We start from the raw sequence: 21,665 nt of genomic DNA on the forward strand, positions 1-21,665 counted from the left end.
GAGTATCTTTTTATTCTACATCTTAAATTATACTTGGTTATAATATCATTTATTATTGATGCGCAAATATCAGAAACACAGTTTTGGCAGTATTTGGCCACAGCTTTATTACAAACTACAAAATTATAAACACATATAACTAGATAAACAGTTAAGATATATATATATATATATATATATATATATATATATATATATATATATATATATAAATGTCTAAGAATATAACTTAAACACACTAATTAATACATTAAAAAGTTCTATTAGATGTTAAATAGAAATACGCAATATTTCGCTAAACAAATTAGCTTCATCAGGCGTGTGCATCTCTCAAGGTGAAATCGGATGCATGACAAAAAAATATTTTTGTAGCTTAATCTATACAAGAGTTGAGGAAAAGTGTAACATATTGATTGATGTTGCATAAAATATGTTTGTAGCTACAACTACATGAAGTTGGAATAAAAGTTTAACACATTTATAGATGTTCGATTAATTGTATGAATTTCTATAAATTAATTTGTATGATTTCAAGATAATTATGGTTTTGATTTGTTTTTAAATCTTTTTTCGTCTCTCTCATTGAGTCCATCAGGTTCAAGAGTTCGTAACTGGTGCATCCAAAATCTCTCTCTTTTTTGTCTTCCTTGTGTATCCCAATTTTGATTTTTCTCAATGATTTGAAATGTGACGTTTTCAAAATACAACAAAATACCAAACGGATTGAATATTAAATTGACACCACAAACACCGGGTGTAAAGTCCTTCAGATTTATGAAACGTTGGGACGAAACTTTATTCAATTGTTCTTTACGGCTTCTCCAACTTTTACTCTCCTTTTCTATCTATTCATATAAACAAATCAACTCTGGAATAAATGAAATGCTTTCTAAACCACCAATGTCCATTACTAACGGAGACATGGATTTAATCAAGAAAAGACTATCTGATATTGAAAGAATAGAAAGTCAAAATTACAAAAACAAGCAACAAAAGAAATTTACCAGAGATGATCTTAAACAGCAATTTTCAAATTTTGATATAAATAATATTTTAAAAGAGAGTGATTTAAAACAACCAAGAAAAAGACGTTTTAAAAAACGGACACACCCCGCGGATAATAATTTAGTTGTTAATCTCTCGTCAACAGAATTAACCAATTCAGAAGAAAAATTATTAAGTAGAGGTCTAAACTTCTGTCCTATACCAGCAAACATTAACAACCTACAATTGGAGACAGATGTGGATCAATTTGCAAGACGTCTTCGCCTAAAAGAACACTTTAATAGGCAACACAAAAAAAACTTACAAGAAGCCGGAATGAATGATTTGGAATATGAGAGTGATAAAGAGGACAAGTACATCCCAAGATTTAAAAAGAAAAGCGAATGGAATCCACCAAGGAGTAAGAACGACAATTTAGAATCCTTTATATCATCTATTAAAACTGAAGTAAAATCATCAGTCAGTGGCAAACGTTTACGGAATCTCTCTGAACAAGAAAGCCAAGCCATTAATAATTTAAAAAGCCGTGATGATATTGTTATTAAACAAGCAGACAAAGGAAGTGCAGTTGTAGTGATCAACAAAACCGACTACATTGAAGAAGGGAATCGTCAGCTGGCAAATACAAAATTTTACAAACATTTAGAAAGTGATCCTACAAAAGAAATAAGTAAACAAATTAATGAGGTCCTTTCAGATATGAACAGCAAAAAACACATAGATGACGACACGTACGACTATCTACGCCCTGATGAAACCTGCACAGCCGGTCGATTTTACTTGCTCCCAAAACTTCATAAAGAAGGGATTCCGGGAAGACCGATAGTATCTGCAAATGGCCATCCAACCGAAAAAATATCTGAATTCGTGGATTACCATCTTAGACCACATGTTAGAACAATGCCATCCTACATTCAAGATACAACAGATTATTTGAAGAAAATGGATTCATTAAATCCCTTACCAAACAACACAATTTTGGTATCGATGGATGTGTCTTCTTTATACACAAATATTCCCAAAAATGAAGGAATAGTCGCTTGTGAACAAGTATGGAACAATCGTAAGGATAAACATCCCCCAACAGACTGTCTGGTTCAGTTGCTGAGACTAGTGCTGGAAAACAACAATTTTGTATTCAACGACCAGCACTACTTGCAGGTTGACGGTACCAGTATGGGAACCAAAATGGCACCTTCTTTTGCCAACATTTTCATGGGGAGTCTCGAAGAACGCATCCTTTCGAATGTACCATACAAACCCTTGTCTTGGCTCCGTTATATTGATGACATCGACATCAAATGGAACGAAACTGCAGAACGTCTGCAAGAATTTCTCGATTTCTGTAACAACTTTCATCAATCGATAAAGTTCACATCTGAAGTTTCAAATGAGAAAATTGCGTTTCTCGACACCACCATAACTTTAGAAAACGGAGTCATGACAACCGACCTTCACACCAAAAAAACTGATAAACACCAATTTCTCTCTCCGAAGAGTTGCCACCCGAAACACTGCTCCCGGAGCATTCCGTACAGCCAAGCCATCAGGTTAAAACGGATTTGTTCATCGGAATCAAAATTTAACCATCGTTTGGGGCAACTCAGACAGCAACTTAAATCAAGAGGTTATAAGAACAAAAATATTTCAGAAGCTTTCGGTAAAGCAAAAGAAAAAGACCGAACAAACCTACTTGAATACAAAGAAAAGACGGCCCAGACAAATAAAATCCCGTTTGTTGTTAGCTTTCATCCTGACCTGACAAATCTTTCATCAATTGTCCACAAACACTGGCGTCTTATTGAAAATGATCCTTCCTTAAAAGAGATTTTTCCATCACCTCCCGTTATGGCTTACCGCAGACCCAAAAACCTCAAAGATATTTTAGTAACATCCAAAGTATCTAAACAGGAGATATCAACAATCGGAGGTTATACACCATGCGGAAGGGGCAATTGTAAGTGCTGCAGAGTCGCCACTATCGAAACCCAATTCGTCAGCACAGTCACAAAGAAAAAATACAACATATTCATAACATCAAATTGCAAAACGCAAAATTGCATTTATGTTCTAACTTGTGGAACTTGCAAAATACAATATGTTGGTGAAACAGAAACACCATTTAACATCCGACTAAATAACCATCGGTCATTTTATACAAAAGAAAGGAACTGCCCAATTACAAGACACCTTTTAAGAGCAGGACATGATTTTGAAAACGTCACATTTCAAATCATTGAGAAAAATCAAAATTGGGATACACAAGGAAGACAAAAAAGAGAGAGATTTTGAATGCACCAGTTACGAACTCTTGAACCTGATGGACTCAATGAGCGAGACGAAAAAAGATTTAAAAACAAATCAAAACCATAATTATCTTGAAATCATACAAATTAATTTATAGAAATTCATACAATTAATCGAACATCTATAAATGTGTTAAACTTTTATTCCAACTTCATGTAGTTGTAGCTACAAACATATTTTATGCAACATCAATCAATATGTTACACTTTTCCTCAACTCTTGTATAGATTAAGCTACAAAAATATTTTTTTGTCATGCATCCGATTTCACCTTGAGAGATGCACACGCCTGATGAAGCTAATTTGTTTAGCGAAATATTGCGTATTTCTATTTAACATCTAATAGAACTTTTTAATGTATTAATTAGTGTGTTTAAGTTATATTCTTAGACATTTATATTATCTTAATTCAGTAACTGTATCAGTTTATTTTCACAAACTGATCCACGCTTAAATAGATTGAATGTTGATTGTTGCTATTTTTAGACATTATATATATATATATATATATATATATATATATATATATAGCAAGCAGATAGATAATTAAATGAACGTAGTCACCTTTCATATTGGCAGACTACAAAAGATAACTAGATAACTAACTAGATAGATAACTAAATATTTACAATAAATGAAGCATCCAATAAAATAAAATGAATCCTGGGATACAGAGATTCATTATTTTTTGTGTGGTGGGTCCTGGGATACAGAGATTCATTATTTTTTGTGTGGTGGGTCCTGGGATACAGAGACCCCCAATATCAAATGTTTTGGATGCTAATTGAAATATGCGACAAAATGACGCATATCTAAAGTAAACGCAGCGAAATGTCTCTACAATACTTAGTCTTGAAATGGAACACGCACATAACGTTAAGATGGTAAACTTCAACCAGCAAAATATGGACTTAAGATAAGTGCACTAGATACCAAACTGATACGCCCCATATACCGTCGACTGCTTAGTTGACATCTCGAACCATTAATTGTAACAGGAACATTCTGAAAAAATACATAAAGACACAGCAAAAATTGTCCAAATATATTATAAACAAATAGCGGTGGGTGGGTGGGTTTTTTTGAAATCCTCAAAATAAATATACGTCTGCTTTCGTCAAATGTAGCTATTGAAAAGATTGCATTCGCAGTCATACTGCGGGTGATCAATCGGATAAGTGATAACCCACATTAGACAAAAAGTAGCACGGTCAATGACACACATTGCTTACACTAATAACCGAATTTATGCTGAATCATAAATTCTATTATTATTGATGCGCAAATATCAGAAACACAGTTTTGGCAGTATTTGGCCACAGCTTTATTACAAACTACAAAATTATAAACACATATAACTAGATAAACAGTTAAGATATATATATATATATATATATATATATATATATATATATATATATATATATATATATATATATATATATATATATATATATATATATATATATATATAGCAAGCAGATAGATAATTAAATGAACGTAGTCACCTTTCATATTGGCAGACTACAAAAGATAACTAGATAACTAACTAGATAGATAACTAAATATTTACAATAAATGAAGCATCCAATAAAATAAAATGATTCCTGGGATACAGAGATTCATTTTTTTTGTGTGGTGGGTCCTGGGATACAGAGACCCCCAATATCAAATGTTTTGGATGCTAATTGAAATATGCGACAAAATGACGCATATCTAAAGTAAACGCAGCGAAATGTGCCAAATTGACCAAGGCAGTCATACATGACTGACGGGTCAACCGCCATTCCAAGCGGATAGAGCTGCGTAAAAGCTGTGGGCCAAATACAATAATTATATAGTGGTTAGTCCCACTAAAGTGATTGCAAGTTCATTAAACAAAATTAAAAATAAATCTAACAGGTATAGACATTGTTGTATTCGAATATATGAACGAAATGTATCAGACTTCCACCTACCCATAGCCTGAATTTCAGAATCAGATAAACTCAACCCAGAGATATATGATTTGACAGTTGAGGCCGCAGTTCCAGTGAATGACATATAGGCAATTTAGTTAATTATGTGATGCAATGGAATAGGCCATAGATCTTCAAATTGGAATAAGGTCCTAAATTTTTTAAATGACTGTAAAGCTTGTTGATAAACCTTCGACGTATTCGGTGCAACTGCTGATACAATTAGTCGGTCAATTTCACCTTGGAGATCAGGTCTATGAACTCCTGAGGGACTATTTCTGGTGTATCCTCCGCCAATGGTGCTAACCTTTTGAACTTTTCTAACTGAAAGCGAGAGAGAGCGTCAGCTATGTTATTTTTGGCACCTACAATATGTTTTGCCTTAAACTGAATGTTGTAATTCATGGAACGCAACACGAATGGTCGAATTATTGACATTACCCGTTTTGATTTCGATGTTCTCTTGTTACTCTTATCTATTTATGATAATTTTCCTATATTTTTAAGTACAATTTAAAAATTTATTTCTGAAAAATATTTTACTCCAATTTATTTATCATAATTTTTCTTTATTTTCAAGTATTTCTTTGGTGAAATAACAAAAGAAACATATTACAAATAAACAAGGTCTTATACTTAAACAGTGTATCAAATATGTTATACTTTGAAAACAAATACAGGTAAATCTTAGGTGAAATTCCAATTAACCTTGATTACTATAAAAACAAATTATCTATCAAAACATCTATTGTTATTTGCAAGTGGGAATAGAAGGAATAGTATTTTTAAAAAGTGGGAATAGGAGGAAGACACCAATAAAATAAATTATAAATACAAGCGATAATCAATGATTTGTCATTTTGTATGAACATAAGTAACATAAACAACATATAAGTTAATTATTAAGGTAAGAAGTTGTAACTATTGCAAATGAAGGTTTAATTAAGATACATCAACCGAACAGTCATTTAGAATTAAATGTAATACTACAAAGACAAAAGTCGCATGGATGTTTACAAACATGAGGTAAAAAAAAATCAAATTCAGGTGTCTGTATGTCAAGTTTATTTACATTCAATACATATTCTCATCCATGTGCGACTAGTGTAACGTTTATATGTTATGCTATTCCTTATTCTTTTTTAATGTTATGATGAAAAATATACACACAAGCGTGACACGAAGTACACTTAAAATTTATTTTCAATACATGTGTAATGTCATTCTTTCTTTTCTTTCTCTTCATTTTAGTTATAACGATTTTAACAGTATAAAAGATCATATTTTCGTGTTTTAAAAGACTATCCTGAACGTATACTAAAACTTTCTATAACGTATATACCATGCATACATTCTTAGATTAAGAGAGATGTGGGATAAACGTAAATAAAATTACGTGCCTGTCCCCAGTCAAAAGCCAATAATTCAAAGTGTGTCGTTTGTTGCTGTTAAACATATTTGTTTTTCGTTCATCTTTTTGTACATACATAAGGCTATTAGTTTTCTCTTTTCTATTGGTTTACATTTGTATTTCGTAGCCTCTGCGGTATATGATTTGCTAATGTTTGAAGGCGGAACGAAAAGCTATAGTTGGTGATGTCTATGTCAAATGTTCTCAAGTGAGTGCGAAGAAAGATGTCAGATATTCACCTTATCAACCGAATCAATAATATTAATAGTAATCTAATTCTAAACTCGTTAAACATTATTCTCAAACCCAAACATTTTAAAGTAAGGAATGTATAAAAACGTAGAAATTGTTTGACTAAAAAAGCATACAACGAACAGCTTTATTTTTGTCAACCTTGCATGAGGCAGTTGAAACATTACTTTCTGATTACTAGTATATCAACGAGGAATTAGAAAAAAAACAACGTTATAATTCAGGCTATACCAAATACCTGACTACTGAACTGACGAAACAAAGGGGAACTAATCGCAGTAGTATCGACCGCCAGTACAGGTGTTCGTTGATGAAGTACATGTACCACTCCGTTAATTGCATTTTGACAACAATACTAAGAAATGCATAAAATCATGCATCAAAAAAAAAGGCCAAGTTAGATAAAAAAAAAACCAAAGAATAAATTTGGCTATCGTCAACTTAGTGTGTGGGAGATAAAACATTGGTTTCTTAATCATTTCTGAATTCATAAACAGTGAATACAATTTTACCGATTTTACTGATTTATAATTCAGCTTTGGATACACGATTCTTTTTTATTATCAAAATTACCTTTCAGTAACCGCGTGTGCTCTCAGATCGATGAATTATTTCTGAATTTTTGTTAAGGGGGCTCCTGGGTATAAATCAAATTTTGTTTCTAATATAGGATTTCGCTAAATTTTTTTTATAAATGAACTTTATCATATACTTAAAAGAAAAATGAAATAAAAAAATAGGGTCACCGTTCATTTAGGCTCACAATCTGCCTCCGGAAGAAACATACATTTTTGTTAATGTCCTTTTTTCTGTTGAACTAATAGGAGAAATAGAGGTTATATCGAAATAAAAAAAATAACCTAATTACAAAAATCGCTTAAATTTTACAATTATTTAGTTGATGTACAGCTTATATAAACAAAATAATAAAAAATATAGGTCACCGATGATTTAAAAAAAGATATTTCAAATTTAATGCCAAAAAATGGCTTTTTGCACCACAGGGAGATAATTTGGAGCTTTTTGAATGATATAAACATTTTAAAAGTCATCTGGAGCCAAACCGAATCGATTTTTTGGGGTTGATTTTTTTACCCATTTAATAAAGTAATAACTAATAGTGTTATAAATAAAATTTGTGATGAAAAAATAAAGGTTCAATATTTTGCTGAAATTTTTGTACCCACAACCACCTTAAGGGTTTTTGGTGTTTTTACGGGTATGTACTTGCTGTCGTCCTGGTAAATCAATGACAATAATTTTTAAAGGAAAATTCATTGTGACAGCCCTATGACCGCAATAATATTGAAATCGGTCACATTTCGTATGTACCAGCTATGAGTATGGTATTCATTGGTTGTCGTTTGTTGACACATTGGGAATCATACCCTCCAAAGTCAAAAAGATCTAGGATATCACAGGTCTTGATTCAGACAGGTCATAACGGAAAGTAGGAGGGATCAGTACTGATTCAAACTAATCAAAAGGTTAAGGAGGAGGGTTCACAACTGCGAAAGACTGGTCAGAGGATAAGAAAGTATGAGAACTGATTCAGACAGTTACAAGAGTATTGAGACCGGACGATAAATGAGTCAAAATTGTCATATAGGAAAGGAAAAGGAGGAATGCAGACATAGTCTGACTGGTCTTACGGGTAAAGAAGACCATGTTTACTGAGTAAGAATGGTTATAAGGGAAAAGAGGGGGCGTTTACATTTGTAATACGGTTAACAAAAGTTTGGACTAGTATAAAAAGGGATGCATATTTAATGAATATTTACACTGTACAGCATATTGTTTTGTTCTTTGCTTATCAAATTTATTTATGTTTTATATTTATCAATTTGTGATTATATTAACTGATGTTACTTGTTTATAACATTTTTATTGATATATTACATGTATTATTCTCAAATTATTCATTTATCGGAGAAATAAAGAAAAATGACATTTCCTTGTAAGGGATTTTCGTTGACGAATATAAATGTTCAATTAAGCATCAAATCACTTTTTCAAGGTACTCAATTAGCTTTCGTCGACATAAAAAGAAGTCTTCTATAACACACACTTCTCATTGTTGAGGTTAGTCATTAAATTTATTTTACAAAATATATGAAGTATTGTTATGTAATGCATATGACCCATTTGTAACATGGTGGACATTTAAATTAAATTATCTAACAAAAGCGATTTGCTTTTATGACTTTATTTTTCACCAGGAACCGTCAAACATTTTACTCTATCTTCAACATTTTAGATAATTGTGCATGATCTAAAACAAGTTTTACATCCTCAATGCAAGATGCAGGACTTGTTTGGATTACATATAGTAATGTAATATTTACAACAGTATGCTTACGCTAACATGAAAAGGATAGCACATGCGATGATATAAACATACTGAAGATTACTTTAACGCCTTTATCTTATTGACGATGCTTATCTACATTAGTCAACACATTAAGAAGCAGAAAAAAATATATGATATAAAAATGATCCATTAAATCTGCAGCTTTTGCTAATCTAACAGAAGATGATTATTTGTGTACACCAATTTAAAGCATACGTATTGCCTGGTAACAAATGACATTATTTCTTTTCATCGGTACGGCAGATTTTTTTAAAGGACATTATCTCCCCTTTTGGCGCATTTTCGTCCCTGGAGGAATCTGCTCATTCTAGTCCTATGGCAATAAGACTAAATAAGTAGCATATTGCCCTTTTATATACTTAAGTAATTTCTAATACATATAATGAATCACTTTTGAATAACTATTTGATTGTTTCAGGACAGTAAAGAGCATGCACAAGGTTGTGGCAGTAGCCCAACATCATATATCAGCAAAAACTGAAGTTCTGAAAATAACAATATTTCATACCAAGGAAACTTTTGAGCAATGCATATCATTTTAAATGAATTCCCCATTTCCATTCTCTATTTTAATGACTCTTTAAAAGAATAGTATTTAATAAAAACATACAAGAAATTTAAGAAAAATGACTTACATTATGAAATATCACTCATTCACCATCGCAACCAATATAATTACACAGAGGGAAGTCAATATGTAGTGGGATGAAAGACATAACGAGACAAGAGTAGAAGATATTTCGAAACATATAAAATCAGTTGTCATATTGCGATTATACCACATCTCCTTCTTTGTATATTGATATGTCCATCTTAAATGTGGAATAAATCAATCATTTATGAACAAGTTCTGAAGCTATAAATATGAAACCGTGCAAGTTGCACCAAAGCCTCAAACAGTTGATAACTTTCAATTTAAATTATATTGAAAAACCATTTTTGCATAAAGTTTAAGTAGACCTCCAAATAGCTATTGGGAGTGTGCTGCTGGCTTGCTGTCTCATTAAAGTTTGATCCTTATGCTCATATTAAAAATACATAATAAAGAAAAATTAGATTTATTTCAATTTCAAGTTAAATTTTTGTTAAAATGATGAGTCTCATTCTTTTTTCACTGTTGTTTCTTCTACTTCTACATGTTTTACATCTGAAAAAAAAACCACAAAATACCAAAAATAAAAATGTTGAAATTAGTTTGTGCAGTTCGATTGTTTCTATATTTAAATATTTAAAGCTTACTGGTAGTTTAAAATCAAGACAACAAATAGCAAATGGATTAAAAAAAATTATGAGTAGTTATTAGCTGTTTTCATAGATTTTATGTTTTTTTCAACTGTGACTGTTCGGAGGACGTGTTTTTCAACAGACTGTCGGCATCCCAATGGGAACAAACTGTGCCCCTCTACTTGCCGACTTGTTTCTTTATTATTATGAGGCTGACTTCATACAGGAACTTCTTAGGAAGAAAGATAAGAAGTTAACAATATCCTTTAACTCTACTTTCCGCTATATAGATGACGTTCTTTCACTAAACAATTCAAAATTTGGTGACTATGTGGAACGCATCTATCCCATCGAATTGGAGATAAAGGATACTACAGATACAGTTAAGTCGGCTTCATATCTTGACTTACATCTAGAAATTGACAATGAGGGTCGGTTGAAAACAAAACTTTACGACAAAAGAGATGATTTCAGCTTTCCAATTGTGAACTTTCCATTTTTAAGTAGCAACATTCCAGCAGCACCTGCATACGGGGTATATATCTCCCAATTGATACGATATTCCCGTGCTTGCGTTATCTATCATGATTTTCTTGATAGAGGGTTACTGCTCACAAGGAAGCTATTAAACCAAGAGTTCCAAATGGTGAAGTTGAAATCATCCCTTCGTAAATTTTACGGACGCCATCACGAGTTGATTGACGTCGTAACTACAATCCCCTTCCCTTTCATGAATGTGACCTAGCGAATTAGACTATTTACCGGATTTGTAATCACATAAGCAACACGACGGGTGCCACATGTGGAGCAGGATCTGCTTACCCTTCCGGAGCACCTGAGATCACCCCTAGTTTTTGGTGGGGTTCGTGTTGTTTATTCTTTAGTTTTCTATGTTGTGTCATGTGTACTATTGTTTTTCTGTTTGTCTTTTTCATTTTTAGCCATGGCGTTGTCAGTTTGTTTTAGATTTATGAGTTTGACTGTCCCTTTGGTATCTTTCGTCCCTCTTTTCCATAATTGCTATCTGGCAATTTGTCTAGTCTGTTTTGTAAAACCTGAAATATTGATCAGGCTTTTTTCTCAGTCAAATGAACTAGTCAATACTTTTAGCATAATTCAACAGCAGACATGAATACATCTACTTAGTAATTGTTAAAGCCATTTAAAATTATTTATTTAAATATTACTATCAAATTGTTTTTGATTTTAATTATATGACAATGTTGTTTGGTTGCTGTCTCAACAACATATGGCTAATTTCAATGTTTTCCCTATAACATATTTGTTTCATAATATGTATGAATAACCACCTACCTGATACATTTTCCAACGTACCCAAGATCTCCAAGTTAGATATCAGCATATCTATCATATCAGTAGAGCCTGGTCAACTAGGCAAGGATAATTCTCAATTTTACTTCAAAAATAAATAAAAAAACTCAATTGAAATAATACATATACATATATTGTTAGGGGCCAGCTGAAGGACGCCTCCGGGTGCGAGAATTTCTCGTTGCATTGAAGACCTGTTGGTGACCTTCTGCTGTTGTCTGCTCTATGGTCGGGTTGTTGTCTCTTCTGCACATTCCCCATTTCTATTCTCAATTTTATATGTATCAAATGACTTTCAAAAATGTATATGAGGTTTTTTATGTGCATGACTGTGTGTTCTCATATACAGGTCACAAAAAGGACAGGCAATAACCATATAAAAATATAGAAAAAATAATCAATGATGGGTTAAATGATATAACATATCAGTAATGAAGCAACTAAACAATACAAATCTAACAAGAATGTGTCCTTAGTACATATATGCCTCACTCACACTATTATTTTCTACATGTATGTTCAGTGGACCGTGAAATGTGGTTTAAACATCTAGTTTGGCATTAAAATTAGAAAGATCATATCATAGGAAACATGTGAACTACATGTATATTTCAAATTGATTGGACTTCAATTTCATCAAAAACTACCTTGAACAAAAACTTGAAACTAAAAGGGACAGCCGGACAATCTTATAAACGGACAAACAGACCAGAAAACTTAATACCCCCATAAAATCGTAAGTAGGGCATATACATTCTCGGTTTTTTTTCTTAGTAAAACGTATTGTAGGTGCAAAGCACAAACAAATTTATTTAGTTTTTGACACGATTAATCAGATTATTTTTTTTTATTTTATAACACTACCTCCTTATTGAAATGGAAATGGGGAAAAAATGAAAGAAATTGAGCATTGAGAATAGGTTTTTTTTTCAAATAGGGGATTAGTTTACATTATATTTGTAAAGAAAATATAACACCTCGCTTTCTTCAATTCAGTTAATTGTTCAAATTAATTCAAAGTTGATTTAAAAAATATATTGAAGGCATTTTTCAGACAGGAGGTTTTTCTATACTATGCTTGTAAATTAACATGGTTTAATTAAATTGAGATTGTGTTTTGGGGCCGCAAATACCCTGCCTGTAACAATATTCACCAGTCAATTTCCGCATACAGATGCAGGATTAATTTCATTAAAGCCCATTTGTAATTATAAGCATTGTGTATAAATTTCAAAACATTTAGTTGAAGCAAACAAGAGGAAGAGAATTAAACCAACAGATTAAGTAATTGCTCCATTTATAAAGGAACATAAGTCATGAACGGTAAAGTGATGCCACCCAATTTTAAACGTGTTCTGTGTTTTGAAGTAATAAGCATCTTGTACCTATTCGTTTTTATAACATTTGTTGAGGTAAACTAAAGTAAGGACATGGAAACTCGGCAATTTTACATTTAACTTGTGCTATAGATAAAGACTGCATGTTTTTCTGTGATACTGTTTCATTGAAATTGGTTTCAGTGGATGAATGGTCTTAAGTAAATAACTTCCTTATCACTATCCTGTCAACACAAAGGTTATGAATTTCGAAGCACACACTTAGCCTTTCAGTTTGACTACAATATTTTATAATTGACTTAGTTTGTCAGTTTTACTATCTTGGATCTTGGTTTTCTACAAGCATTATTTTCTCACTCAATTAATAAAAACCGACTACTACGAAATAGTACATAATGCTGAAAGTGGCGTTAAACACCAATTGCCCATTCACATTGATCAGACATAAATCACACATGTGACAGAATAATTGAAAATTGGACACCTTTAAATGTGTTTTTGCACTCATGGACTTGCTTTTAATATAGTAAATATTTGATACATGTATTGACAAAAATACATATATATAAAGATATAAAGCATATCACAAGGAAGCTATTAAACCAAGAGTTCCAAATGGTGAAGTTGAAATCATCCCTTCGTAAATTTTACGGACGCCATCACGAGTTGGTTGATCGTTATTGAATAACCGTTTCACAAATGATATCGGATATGTTCCTTAAGTCGTAACTACAATCCCCTTCCCTTTCATGAATGTGACCTACGAATTAGACTATTTACCGGATTTGTTATCACGTAAGCAACACGACGGGTGCCACATGTGGAGCAGGATCTGCTTACCCTTACGGAGCACCTGAAATCACCCCTAGTTTTTTGGTGGGGTTCGTGTTGTTTATTCTTTAGTTTTCTATATTGTGTCATGTGTGCTGTTTTTTTGTTTGTCTTTCTCATTTTTAGCCATGGCGTTGTCAGTTTGTTTTAGATTTATGAGTTTGACTGTCCCTTTGGTATCTTTCGTGCCTCTTTTACAAATAATTGAAAAATCAAATAGCATCATCATATTTTCTTAATTCGTGTGCGTTTTGTACAGCGGCTGGTATTAAATCTAAAACAGAAATTATAATATTTTATCTCAAGATTTATAGCATATGTAAAAAAAAAACAAAATCTAAAAGCCCACATTTTCTTGTTATAACAGATTTAAAACTTGGTCTTTGACTTTGTTTTCACTTGCTGAGAGCTATATATTTGTTGAATTGCTGAGTGCTTAATATTTGTTGGATTGCTGTTCATGTCTAATTACCATACTAACATTATCTACTGGCTTATTGATAAATCATTAGTGTATCATTATACATTAAATGAAGTATTTTTTGTCTGTAGCAGTATCTTTGTTTAATTGGTCATTAGTTTTTTTTAAATTTAGTTGTTTTTTGTGGTCTATTTTTAAAAGTGCACATATTTTTAAAATAAATATGAGTCATATATATTCTTTAATCTCAACAATTCATCTAATATAAGGACAAACAAATACTTGTTTATATTATAAAAAAGGAGGGAACTTCATGAAAACGAATTTATTAAACAAATACAGCCGTGTTAAATCCGAGTCTAATGAATTGACAGAACTGTAAACGAAACGCTCGTCTGGCGTATATACAAAATTAAGTCCTGGTATCTATGATGAGTTTATTTACAACCACCGGTTAGATGCCACTGCTGGTGGAGATTTATTTCCCCTAGGGTATCATCAGCCCAGTAGTCAGCACTTTTGTGCTGACATGAATTATATCATTGATATGGTTATTTTTATAAATTAACTGTTTACAAAATTTTGAATTTTTGAAATACTAAGGCTTTTCTACCTCAGGCATAGATTACCTTGCTAGGAATTTTGGTCCTCAATGCTCTTTAACTTCGTACTTTATTTGGACCTTTTCAACTTTTTGATTCGAGCGTCACTGATGAGTCTTTTGTAGACGAAATGAGCGTCTGGCGTATATACAAAATTTTAGTTCTGGTATCTATGACGAGTTTATTGATACTGTTTTCTTGAAGCAAAGAATAAAATGCCTTCAAAATATTTTTTTCATTTATTTTTTATATTTTTTGTTTATAGAACTTTCTATCTGAATTATATAACAAAAAATATAGGTGGCAATGAGAAACACCTTTTTTATTAAAAGATGTGTTTTTATTTTTTTTTTACGCCTACCTTTACTCATATTATCATTACACATACTGTTTAATAAACACTTACAACACCATGACCAGCTCAGGAGGTGTTATCTTCATTAACATCATTGACCTAAAAGAAATAAATAAAAAAATCAATACCTACAAATTTATTGTAAAATTCTAATACAAGCTTTTTATTTATCAATATAAGCTAATAGATAAATGAATAAACACATACCTTTTCCTAAAAAAAAAAGATGGGCAGTTATATTAAAGTTTAAATATGTTCACCGATGTCTTTCAAAAATTAGAGGGTGGATGCATGGGTATATTTTATTTCTTCAATGTTTAAAACAGAATAACATATAACAAATAATCCGCAAAACTGTTATGACATTGTCCTGGTTTATATATATATATATATATACATTGTTCGCCTACTACTGTATTTTATTTTCCTATCACGGATAAGTGATGCTCATTTAGATGATGCGTTGAATGTGTCGAAAATACAAATGGAATATTCTATGCAATAAAAACCTATTGAATATTTCCGTCGGATTTAACAAAAGATGCAAACAAACATTTTGTATTTTCCACAGATATACTCTTAGATACAAACTATATATACAGAACATATGTTTACTTTATCTCAAAGACAACATATTCCTACTACCTAATTTCCATAGTACATGTATATAGTACAAACGCATCAAATAGAAATTAAACACTGGAATCAGTATGAGAGCTGTGAGCATTCAAAATATCTTAAAAGCCATTAAGAAATAGACAAATAAATAAACTGACCTTTTCCAAAAACACGTTGGACACTAATAAATTCCAACTTTAAATATGCTCACCGATGTCATTTAATAATTAGCTACTGTAATCATCAGTAATGTCTTGCTATGTCATTGCTCTTCTTTCTAAAGTTCGATGTCGTCATCAGAAGGTTCACGTATATGCACTTACTAAGGTGTTTTTCTTAATACTTTTATATATAGGTAATCAATTTCTTGTTGATGAAACGTGATATTTGTTCTATAATAACTTATTGCATTACATATATACTTAGAAACTGTAATTGTCTGGCAACAGTGGCAAACCACTCCTATTTCATATTTGATTTACTTATAACTTATAACTTATATGACTGCAGGTGCTGACCGATACCGTGGTAAAATAATTCATTTAAAAAAACCAGCAAAATGTAATAAACTTGTAACTCTCAATTGATTGTTTCATAAGACGTAATTAAAAAAAATGAATGCTCCTTTTTTCATATATGAATAAGGTTCTAAAAGCGTTGATCGTGCGAACATTTGTAGTATTAAGGGTTTCCTCTTTCGGACCAAGTCCGTAACTACAGTGAGGCAAATGCCTCATGTTAAAAATAAAAAAAAATAAAAATAAGATGAAACAAATATTATCTTTTAATCAAACTGTTTTCACGACGAGTGTCTTGAAAGAATCATGTTCTGTTAATTTATGACGTCGCCCCTTCTTTTTCAGAATCCATGTTTCTCATTTTGGAAGTTTTCACTGTTGATGGTTGTGTAACGTTATGTGTCTTAATTATTCCCAAGTTTGTCTGTGTGTTTTGAATGTTCATTCAATTCTTCACAGACTTTCGACTTTGGAAAGATCTAGGATAACGGTTGAACGTTCGTGTGGTTTGGCAATGTTGATTTCCACCGATGTCCATAAGACTTAATTATTCCTGAGGTTGTCTGTGTATTGTTACATTAATAAGGTTAACTTTTCTTTCATGTCTATATGAATTATATTTTTAAACTAACAAACAAAGGAAATATAATTTATCTGTAAAAGCTGCGTTAATCGGACAAAACGGTATATCTCAGACCAAAATAAGCATTGATAAGTGAGAACTGAATATTTTTCTTTTGAAGATTGAAAGTAGTGAAGGGGAGGGAGAGTCGATTTTTATTTTGTGTTTTCTATTATGTTAAAAACTTCTTTTAGATTGCAGGTAAATAGCATAAAATAAAGATCTGAAAAAATCGAATAGTGAGTGAACATCTAGGTATATATTTTTTTAATTACGACCTTATCAGATTGTATCAATTGGCATTTCTAATTGTTGTGAGTGTAAACAATATTTTATTTTAAAATAAATAACGTAAATATTACATTATGACAATCTTATTAGGATTTGAAAACAAGTGGATTTTCACTTTTACTAATTCCTCTCTCAAAATTGTTGTTGTCGTAAGGGTAATACTCTCCCTTCGAAATATAAAATATATTTTCTTTTAATCTAACCATTAAACAAAAACAAAAACAACTTAAATAAAAGTAAACAATTCTTGGAAAATATCTTACGTCTACGCAATTAGCGGTCGAATGACACAAACCGTTTTTAATTGTATGCCCGTAAACAATTAAATAATTATAAAACAAGCCAACATACGATAAATGATCTGTCATTTTGTATGAACATTAATAACTTAAACATCATATTGTTAAAGTAAGGTAAGAAAATTGTCACGTTTACAAATGATGTGATAAGATACCTAAAATAACCCAGCCACAAAACAAAAATAAAAATATATACTATAAAGAAAAAAGAGACGTGGATATTTACAAACATGAGGGAAAAAGACAACTGCAGGTGTCTGTTTGTCACGTTTATTTACATATAATATATATTCTTCCATTTGCGACTAGTGTAACGTTAATGTATTGTGTAATTCCTGATTCTATTTTGATGTTACAAAAAAGTACTTACAAGCGTGACACGAAGTACACGTTAAATTTATATTAGATACATGTGTAGGGTCATTCTTTCTTTTCTTTCTCTTAAATTCAGTTATAACGGAATTGCCGGTGTGAAAGATCATATGATATATGTTCATGTTTTTAAACAAATTTCTTAAGGTATATTTATTTTAATTAATTCTTTCGATAGAGTATACACTATGCATATATTCTATGCATGAAGAGAGATATAGGATAAACGTCAACGACACAGCAAACCAAACAAATATAAAATAGTTTTTTTTTGTAAACTTTATTATAATGTATCTGCATGTCTCAAGTCAGAAGCCTATTATTCATGGATTGTCGTTTGTTGCTGTGTTACATATTTGTTTTTCGTTCATTATTTTGTACATACAAAAGGCCGTTAGTTTTCTCGTTTGAAATGTTTTGCATTTGTTATTTCTAAGCCCCTGAGGGATAGGTTTTGGATTTGTTTTCTCCCAATCGATTCATGACTTTTGAACAGCGATACTGCTGTTGCCTTTATTTTCTAATGTTCAAAGGCTGAACGGAAAGCTATACTATAGTTGGTAACGTCTATGTCAAATTTTCCCCGATGGAGTGCGCAGAAAGATGTGAGATATACACCAAATCAACCCCATGAAAATTATCAATAGTAATCTTATTATAAACTCTCCTTAAATGTTATACTCAAACCCAAACATTTAAAAGTAAGGAATGTATAAACACTTAGATACGTTAGGAATTGTTTGACAAAAGGAAGCAAATAACGAACAGCTACAACTTTACATGAGGCAGATGGAACCTTCGTGTATTATTAATTTCTGCATATATCAACGTAGATTTAGAAAATTCTAAAAATACATTATAAATCATGCTATACCAAATTACTGACCTCTGAGCTGATTATATCAAGAGGAACTAACCGCACACCAGCAGTAGTATCATCTCCAGTAATTGTGTTCGCTGATGAAAGAAACACTCAATTAATTGAGAGCGTTGGAAGCACTTTTTAGCATTTATCTTGATCAGAAACGCTCAAACCCAAACATTTTGAAAACAAGACTGAGTCGAAGTTCTCAAAAGGCTAATGAGGTTGGATGAGGTAGGATGAATACTGAGTCAGAGTGGTCAGAATAGTCAAAAGGGTAAAAATGTGGAATGAATACTGGGTAAGAGTGGTTTAAAAGGTAAGGCCGTGATGAATACTGAGTCAAAATGGTCAATTGCGTAAGATGAAGGGTCAAATAACTGAGGAGGATGGATGGGTACTGAGTCAGAGTGGTCATAATTGTCAGACGTATTAGTAAGGTAAGGAGAGGGATAAGTACTGAGTTAAACAGTTACAAGTGTAAGGATAAGGGACGATAACTGAGTCAGACTGGTTATAGGGAAAGAAAGAGTGAGAATGAGGAATGCAGACAGAGTCAGACTGGTCTTACGGCTAAGAAGGACGTTGAATAATGGGTTAGAATGGCCATAAGGGAAAGGAGTGGGTGAGAACTGAGTAAGATTTGTCAAAGGGAAAAAGGAGGGATGAAACTTCAGTTAATCTGATAATATAATATAATAAGGAGAAAGGACACGGAATTGTACTGAGTCAGACTGGTCTTACGGGTAAGGGTGAAATTGTACTTTAGCAGACAGGTATTAGGAGGGATGAATATTGACAGTCTATATAATTATGTATGTCGTTTAGTTCTTTTTTCTTTGCTTATCAAATCTATATACATTTCCTCTTTATCAAGATTGTGGTTGTATATACTGATAATGCTGGAAAATGTGATAACATTTTTATTTATATCTTAACTGTCTCTTCAACTTTTATTATTTGTAACCAGCTTATCGGAAATGTTGACAATTGACGTTTCTTTATAATGCCCGCGTCACACTGTCCCGATTTTTACTCCGATGGCAACACGATAATGGAAATTTTCAAAATCGGGGCTGATCGTATCCAGATCGGGCTATTCGTAGTGCCATCTTTAACCATTTTTAACCATCGGCCACTTTTTCTAGCCTTCGGGGACAACTTCGGGAAGGGTTCTAAATTTTTTAACATGTTAAAAAATCCCCGAAGGTGCGCCCGATGTTGAGGGTTCGTATTGAGTTCGTATCACCATCCTCAATATCGTAATGTCACCGGGAATGCATCTTTGAACATCGTATTGCATTCGTGTTTCAATCGTGTCCATCGGGCAGTTTTGAAATTACGATGTCTACACGAATGAATCACGAAGGTACCCGAAGGTCTTACGATGGCAACACGGCTTCGTGAAGACCTCGTAATACCGTCGTGTTGCCATCGAATAAAAGTACGAAGGCGACAAGATGGAACTACGACGGCAATAAATCCAGCTAAATGTAAGTTAATTTTCGCGCTAAAATACATTTAAAGTGCCATGCGCGATATGCACTGGTCAGTCCAATACGACAGTTAAGAAAGACGTTCACAAAACATGGAGCTCATATCTTATGATTCTATGAGAACAAGAAAGGCGACAGCGTTGTTTCTATTAATTCAAATGGAACAAGAAGAGCAGCTATTACAGGCTCAGGATTTACTTTTACAAGTAAAATATTATTTTTTGTCAATTTTTTATATCAAGTAACATAATTAAAGGTGACAAAGAATTTAGAGTTTTTAATTTATATCAGACAATGTCGGAACATATTCAATTTCTTCTATTCACAACAACAACACGAAAAGACAAAAACGTTAGTTATGATAAGAGCGATATGTTCAGGCCTTTTCCATCTGGATTGTTTCATATCATTACATGCTGGGGTTCCTTTAAATAAACGCGCCTCGTACACCAACACTGCAGGTACACGTATATAGGGAAACCAACTTTTTATTCATTATTCTGATTTTTTATGTATCGTCTGAGTTGTTGTCACACGAATGTTTACTCCATAACCATTTTGTTTTCTATATGTCATATTTTGCCGCCTTTGTTGCTTTCCCCACATCCTTCCTTTTGTCTATATTATTGTGATATTCTCCTGGAAAGAGCTCTTTTTGAATAAAAGGGATCAACGAACCCATTACCTTACCTTTATTAAGATAGATCAGTAAACATGGGCATAATTATGGGTGATTATTCAGACTAGTGCACACATTTAACAGTTCAAGCAAGGCAATGCCGAGCGTGGCATCCCCTCGTATGTAACATATTGGGGACAAATATGGACACTATATTTGTATATGACACATGCAGAAAATGGTAAATTGAATATGCATATTTGATACATAAACTATTTTTTTAGAAATCAACCAAAACATTTAGTAACTGGAAATACCTTTAATATTGTCTTTAGAACCAGCAGGTAAAAAAATGAGCAAAAAATTTCCTGTGTATTATGCTATTTCAAGGAGAAAAAACAAGTCCATCTGCATGACCTTGACCTTTGGCCTTGAACGTAAAAAATGTCAGATCATTACAAGGAGGAACAATATACCAAATGTGGTTAAAATCTTTTGAAGCATATTGGTTTTAGAGTGTCCACAAGGGTGATATTGCCTTGTATTACAACTGCCACTGTGAC

General features: G+C 32.2%; 1 long non-coding RNA gene across 1 annotated transcript; it reads right to left on the reverse strand.

The window, feature by feature from the left end:
* Positions 1–10,345: 10,345 nt before the first annotated feature.
* Positions 10,346–16,317, reverse strand: LOC143080567 (uncharacterized). The gene is made up of 4 exons (XR_012979740.1): positions 16,235–16,317; positions 15,457–15,504; positions 11,842–11,944; positions 10,346–10,450 (listed from the first exon to the last, which is right to left on the reverse strand). It is a non-coding gene; the product is annotated as an uncharacterized LOC143080567 (long non-coding RNA).
* Between the last annotated feature and the right edge of the window lie 5,348 nt (positions 16,318–21,665).

The sequence above is a fragment of the Mytilus galloprovincialis genome, chromosome 6 (genome assembly GCF_965363235.1).
Source record: "Mytilus galloprovincialis chromosome 6, xbMytGall1.hap1.1, whole genome shotgun sequence".
Lineage (NCBI taxonomy): Eukaryota > Metazoa > Mollusca > Bivalvia > Mytilida > Mytilidae > Mytilus > Mytilus galloprovincialis.